This window comes from Ranitomeya imitator, chromosome 5 (genome assembly GCF_032444005.1).
Source record: "Ranitomeya imitator isolate aRanImi1 chromosome 5, aRanImi1.pri, whole genome shotgun sequence".
NCBI lineage: Eukaryota > Metazoa > Chordata > Amphibia > Anura > Dendrobatidae > Ranitomeya > Ranitomeya imitator.
Window position 1 is genome coordinate 72,264,220 of NC_091286.1, and position 8,271 is coordinate 72,272,490.

The window sequence follows — 8,271 nt, forward strand, 5'->3', positions numbered from 1 at the left end:
AACTCTACACCAAAACGGAAACGTGAGCCTCGCTACATGCCGGCTAAGAAGAATTTCAGATATTCCCCTGACAACTATAGAGGCAACAATAAGGTAATCAATTTGAGCTCTCATTGTTTCTCTCAAACAGAGATGGCTGTGTTAAACAGGGGCCTAATGTTTTGTCCTGCAGCAAAGTTTGACAAATTTGCTGCGGTCAAAGATTTACATTTATTTGCCAGGAAACTTATTTTTAAACGGCATTTCCATAATGAAGATCTAACGAGACTATTTCCAACAGAGACGGAGCAGGAGGCACTGAATATCTTGGAAGAACTAGCACGGGAACACAGTGAAAGTGAGGACGGTAAGATTCCGAAATCAATACAAACATGCTCACGTAGATTTCCACCTTTATCCTCCTGCCCAACATTGGAGATATTTGTACAGACGGTGAGCAAGGAATTTGACAAAATCCCGTGTTACCCCAATATGGATAATCTTAGTTATGGGGAAAAACAGAGTTTGGTTAAATTGCAGGGGATGAGTGATATCTTAATAAAACCTGCAGATAAGGGTGGAAGTATAGTAATCTGGCCTAAAACACTTTATGAGGCGGAAGCATTTAAACAATTAAAAGTAGAGGTGTGTTATAAGAAATTAACGTTCAATCCTCTGGAAAAATTTGGTAAGGAACTGATGGGAATCTTGAAAGAAGCTAAGGAGAATGGAATAATTACCAAGGAATTGTTCTTGGCCTTACAGGTTACAGAACCAGTTATTCCCACGTTATATCTACTGCCCAAAGTACACAAAAATAGTGTTACACCACCGGGTAGACCTATAATATCTGGGTGTGGCAATTTCATGGAAAACATTAATAAATTTATTGACTTCAAATTGAAACCACTTGTCGAGGAGTTGCCCTCGTTTGTAAAGGATACGAATGATTTTTTAAAGAAAGTGGATGGACTCCACATCGACAATGACACATTACTTGTGTCTTGCGATGTGGAGTCATTATACACTAATATCCGCCACAATGATGGATTAAGGGCTATACGGTATTTTCTGGACACATCAATGATATCCACGAACATGAGCAACTTCATTCTGGAACTCCTCCAATTTTCTTTGTCACATAACTTTTTTATTTTTAAGGGGTCCCTCTACCTACAGCTCCAGGGTACCGCCATGGGCGCATCTTTTGCGCCTGCGTACGCAAATCTATTCCTGGGGCTGTGGGAGAGGGACCTCCTTGCATCTGACCTTATGGCATCAATGGAGCGCATCCCCTTGTGGGTGCGCTTCATTGATGACATCTTTTTTATTTGGCAGGGATCAAGAACACTGCTAGAGGAATTTATGGGTCAGCTCAATCAGAATTCTAATAATATACATCTAACTTTTAAATGTGACTCCAACTGTATTGAGTTCCTAGATGTGTATGTAAAACGTGGTGAGGATAATTTTTTGGTTACTGATTTATACAGGAAACCTACATCCGTCAATTCATTCCTTCATGCCACATCATCACACCCGAAAGCTATGATAAGATCCATACCGATTGGTCAATTTCTACGTCTTAGAAGAATATGCACTAATGAAGACGATTTTTTGAAACAATCAACTGATTTGAAAGCCAGATTTTTAGAACAGGGTTATAGCCACCGATCAATCAAAAAGGCCTTTAATAGAGCCAAATATACAACTCGACATCAGACATTATATTCTATGAAAACCAAGCCGTCAATCCAACCAACTAGATTTATCACTCAATTCCATGGCCAATCAGAATTAATGCGTCAGCTTCTCACAAAATCTTGGCCTATCCTCCAAGGTGACCCAATTTTAGCACAATATATTGGGGATCATCCCAATATAACATTCAGAAGATCACGTAACTTGAGGGACACCCTGGTTAGGAGCCACTACGTAGGAGATCCTAAACCATCGGTATCCTTTTTGAATAAAACCAAACCAATAATAGGATGCAGACCTTGTGGGAATTGTGTGGCCTGCCCGAACATTAAGAGGGCTCAAACATTTATGAATGCTAAAGGCACGGCCACATACAAAATTAAACACTCCATTACGTGTACAACAAAAGCAGTGATCTATTTTGCCCAATGTCCATGTGCTCTTATATATATAGGGATGACGACACGTCAATTGAAAGTTCGTACACGTGAGCATATTTTGGGTATCTTGGCTGCTAAAGATAATGAAGATATCAATTCTTTAAAAACAATACCCAAGCATTTTAAAGTACACCACAATTGTGATGCATCCCTTTTACAGGTATTTGGTATTGATAAAATCGTAGTTAATGAAAGGGGTGGTAAAATTAGCAAACCTCTGGCTAAACTTGAAACTAAATGGATATGGTTGTTAGATACTGTGGCCCCGAATGGCCTGAATGAGAACTTGAGCTTCGCCCCATTTTTAGAATAATCCATGAACGGTCCTTTTTGTTCTCTTGTTGTTGATTTTATATTTCTGCTTTTAATTCTTATGAGCTTATAATGCATATGTACACATATTATTTTTTTAGTCGTTTTAATTATAATTTTTTAATAATTTTAACACTTCAGTGGTTTTTGTATATACTTGATATTAATTCCATATGTTTTGTACCATAGGCTCCTGTTATATTGTTTGAGACTTACCTTCTTGAGTGATTTGGTCCTTTTTCCCTGGATGTCTGCGGATGGATCTTGTCCGCTGATTGCACTTGCTCCTTGCACGATATGTACTGGTGACTGACTTTTATATGGATGCGGACTCGTGCGGGGCATGGTGGGAGTGTCAAGCATCGCTGGAATACCTTTTTGTATAATATAATAAGTAGAATTAGGATTAGTATTCATTGTTATATATGTTTTTTCAATTTTTACATATATTTCATTTTTGGGATAGAATTACATATAATCACACATGCTCTTACAGTATTAATTTGTCTCACTTTTATTAGAATATATATATATAATTTTTCTATATACTTACACCATTTTAATACATTTTTTTGTATATAATTAATTATGTTATATGCCACTGTTAGGAGGCATATTACATCTGGAGCCCAGTGCGCATGAGTGCGCACGCGTGTATAACACGCTTGTCTTTTATTACGTCACATTAGGATTAGGATCCCATGGCGCATCCTCGGCGGTGCGCATGCGTGGCTAGGAGTCCGGCGGCCGTGTCGGGAGCGTCACTGTGGCCTTGGCAACGCCGGGAATTCACCCTGTGCGTCCGGTCACATGGCGTCTCTGGCATTGACTTCCGGGTATCCCGGCGGCGCATGCGCCGTTGATGCCGTAATGGCGGCTGCCATCGGTAACCCATTAAGATAGGACCATATATAAAGCCCCTGTTGTTGGTAGAATTATACACCCCCTGACGAAGGATTGTGCGTCCGAAACGCGCGTCGGGGTGCCCTGGATAGTGACTGGTGGTCCCTGGAATCGGATTTATATATATAGTAAGTGTCCCCTTATATTGCCCATTGGCTCATGCACTTTATTGTTTGCTGCCGCTTGCAGTGTTTGGTTGCTTCACATATATGCACTATTTGCACATTAGATTGAGTACACTCCCATTATCGCAGATTTCTGCTTTTATCTGACACTTTTTTTCATAGTTGTGTTTCCTCTCATCTTTTGTATTTTTTATGGGCCATATTGACATGTTATAACGGACACAGGATTTACATATATGGACATCAGTTAACTACAGGCACTTATACATTTTTTTATATATAATTGTGATACATTTTTTTATATATATGCATTTTTTTGTTATTGTATGGTATAGTCTGAGTTTTATGTAATTAATAAAGCAATTTTTATGACCACATCCTTGCTTTGATTGTTTTTATGGGATTTTTTTCTATGTGGAGCTAGAAATTTCCTCTTCATTATATGTAGTGTCCCACTGCGATACTTACACACTGGATGTCCTTGGGGTAGTTTTATTTATTTATTTATTAATATATATTGATATATATATATATATATATATATTTTGGTTAATTTTTACCCTGTGTGCACTAGTGTGTTTTTTAAATGATGCTCCATACTGTATAATGGCCACACATGATGCTCCATACTGTATAATGAGCACACATGATGCTCCATACTGTATAATGACCGCACATGATGCTCAATACCGTATAATGGCCACACATAGCTACTCCTACACACGCGGCTGCGCTCCGTACACTTTGCATACACGGCTCCACTCCATACATCTCAAACACACACGGCTCCGTTCCGTTCACCTCGTACACATTCAGCTCCGCTCCATACACCTCATACACACACGGCTCCGCTCCATACATCTCGTACACACGGCACTACGTACACCTCATACACACACCGCTCCGCTCCATACACATTGCAGAAGCTACTCCGCTCCATACACCTCGTACACACACGGCTCCGCTCTATACACATTGCACACACGGCTCTGCTCCGCACACCTCGTACACACGTGGCTCCACTCCATACACCTTTCACACTCTACTCTCAACCGAACACTTCTTACACGACTCCGCTCCGTACACCTCGTACACACGCGGCTGCGCTCCGTACACCTCATGCACACGGCTCCGTACACCCCTTACACACATGGGCTCTGCTACATCCACCCTGTAAACACCTCCTGACCTCACACATACGATGCCTTACCCTCCTCCGGCGCCATGGCAACCAGCAAAGTCCTGTACACGGAGGTCCTCCTCCCGAATCCGATCATGTGACCCCTAACTCCTCCCATCCTGTGACCTCATCACAGGTCCTGTGCACAGAGCAGCCATTATGTGCTGCTGTGCTGGCCGGGTGCAGGGAGCTCTCAGCTGACCGACCGGGTGATTCACATACCTCCCAACCAGTGCGGGACAATTAATGTCCCGCCCGGGATCGCGGGACTGACTGTCAAAATCAGGACAGTCCTGCTGGATCCGGGACGGTTGGGAGGTATGACTAAACTCTGCAGGGTAATCAATACAGATTGCAAGGGTGAATAAAGGGACTTTTTGCACAGAGTGCTGCTGCCAAACTGTGAAAACCAATGACAGTTTGCATCACACAGATGGGAGAGCTTCAGGGCTCAGCGCCTCACGTTGACTGGGCAGCTCACATGACTGACATCCCATCCAGCTCTGTTGCTTCTACTCATTTACTTCCACACAATCAAAATTGATGAGCTGAATCCAGGAAAGCGGCTGACCTCAGGTATTGAAGATCATCTATATGTGACCCCTTAGGGTACATTCAGATGGCAGATTTTAGTTGTGGAAAAAACTGAGATTAAACTTTAAACTGCTGGATGTGGACGAGCCCGATCCGAGCTTACCCTTCGTCATTTCCTAGAAGAAATGGTTTCAGTATGCGACATTTGACTTTTGAATCAGATTTCAAATCTGTTGTGGTAAAATCTGCTGGAAAATGCAACGAAATCTGCGCAGAAAAAAACCTCGACATCCCCTCACCATGGACCACAAGAGTGCTAACATCAATCCCCTCACCTGGTAGAGTATCACAGGTCCTTACAGAAATCCCTACCCGAGACAAAGTCACATAGTGACTCTGCTTCAATAAGATGACCGGCGACATAGCGACACTGCTTCAATAAGATGACAGGCGACATAGTGACGCTGCTTCAGTAAGATGACAGGTGACATAGGGAAGCTGCTTCAATAAGATGACCGGTGACATAGTGAAGCTGCTTCAATAGGGACAGGCGACATAGTGAAGCTGCTTCAATGAGATGACAGGTGACATAGGGAAGCTGCTTCAATAAGATGACCGGCGACATAGCGACACTGCTTCAATAAGATGACCGGCGACATAGCGACACTGCTTCAATAAGATAACAGGCGACATAGTGACGCTGCTTCAGTAAGATGACAGGTGACATAGGGAAGCTGCTTCAATAAGCAATAAGATGACCGGTGACATAGTGACGCTGCTTCAATAAGATGACAGGGGACATAGTGACGCTGCTTCAATAAGATGACAGGCGACATAGTGACGCTGCTTCAATAAGATGACAGGGGACATAGTGACGCTGCTTCAATAAGATGACAGGCGACATAGTGACGCTGCTTCAATAAGATGACAGGCGACATAGTGACGCTGCTTCAGTAAGATGACAGGCGACATAGTGACGCTGATTCAATAAGATGACGGGCGACATAGTGACGCTGCTTCAGTAAGATGACAGGTGACATAGTGACGCTGATTCAATAAGATGACAGGCGACATAGTGACGCTGCTTCAATAAGATGACAGGGGACATAGTGACGCTGCTTCAATGAGATGACAGGCGACATAGTGATGCTTCTTCAGTAAGATGACAGGCGACATAGTGACGCTGCTTCAGTAAGATGACAGGTGACATAGTGACGCTGATTCAATAAGATGACAGGCGACATAGTGACGCTGCTTCAATAAGATGACAGGGGACATAGTGACGCTGCTTCAATGAGATGACAGGCGACATAGTGACGCTGCTTCAATGAGATGACAGGCGACATAGTGACGCTGCTTCAGTAAGATGACAGGCGACATAGTGACGCTTCTTCAGTAAGATGACAGGCGACATACATAGTGACACTGCTTCAGTAAGATGACAGGCGACATAGTGACGCTGCTTCAGTAAGATGACAGGCGACATAGTGACGCTGCTTCAGTAAGATGACAGGCGACATAGTGAAGCTGTTTAGGAAACCAAGATGGAAAACCATGCGTTGTATGAACAGTAGCACAGCATTTATATTAGATCCAGTGGGAAGGGTATTGGGAGACATTTTTCACACAATTTTTAATATGGAAAATGTTCTTTCCACTCAAAAAACCCCCAAACCGTGACCATACCACCAGGGTCTGCACCAGCATAGCAGCATGTGCTTCCTGTGCATCAGTAAAACCAGTGGTCCCCAACTCCAGGCCTCGAGGGCCGCCAACAGTGCAGGTTTTCAGGATTTCCTTAGTATTGCGCAATACTAAGGAAATCCTGAAAACCTGCACTGTTGGCGGCCCTCGAGGCCTGGAGTTGGGGACCACTGAGTAAAACCATTAGGCTGCCGTCACAATAGCAGTATTTGGTCAGTATTTTACATCAGTATTTGTAAGCCAAAACCAGGAGTGGAACAAATAGAGGAAAAGTATAATAGAAACATATGCACCACTTCTGGATTTATCACCCACTCCTGATTTTGGCTTACAAATACTGAGGTAAAATACTGAACAAATACTGCTAGTGTGACCGCAGCCTTAGCACACACGTCCCAGACACGTACACAGATACACCACATGTCTGACATGGACTCCAATTACACAGAAGAAATACTTTTTTTCTTTTTACAATAGTTGGATTGGAAATCTGATATTGGCTTTGACTGATCATCCCACCAATCTGAAAAAAAATAATAGAAAGATTTCACGGGATTTGTGCAAAATCTAAATCATTTATTGAATCAGGAGTGAAAGCATAGGCAGAGATTTCCAGCATTACATAACGTTTGCCGGCGCCATAATCTTGTAGTACGCCGCCATGTTTTTGCAGCCCGTCTCCCTCTAGTTTTTTCCCACTCTCCTGAAGTAGCGCTTACAATAACAACCAATGGGAGGGCACGTATCATAGAATGTTACGAAACACAAGTGAGAGTCGCGCTCCTATTGGTGGAAGGTTGGCGGCGGGATTGCAGGCACAGAAGGTGACCTGTGCGCAGTGTGTTTCCGGTGCTGAACCTCCTGCGCCACAGCCGGCTGCTGTGTACGGTACAGGTGAGGCGGAGCTGCGGGGAATGGTGACATAACGTAAGACACTCGGTGGGAACCTGCAGCCGAGCACTGGTAATGGGGGTGTCACGTGGTGTGGAAAGGTGTAGCCTAGAACTCGCTACACATGTATCACTGTGGCTGCTCAGGCTCCAGGAGCGAATGATGTGAAAATAAAAATGGTAACAATGAAGCCGAACAGCTGGGAACACAACCAAGGTAGAAGAGCGCTTCCATCTAAGTGTGGAGGTGCGCGAGGCTGGTTGCCACGGGCAACAGTTCCGTTTTGGCATGAGTCTAGATTAGGGATGAGCGGACCGTAGTAGTCCCGGTTCTGTTACCGGAGCCGAGCTTGATTCCAAGGTTTGGTCATGGTGCCAGTACTGTTCCCGAACTCCAGGAACAGGAGCACAAGTAGGTAGCTAGATGGCACTTCTTCCCCCTCACCCCGACGCGCGTTTCCCCGACGCCCTCGGGTGCCAGCCGGCGCTGTGTCTGATCAAAT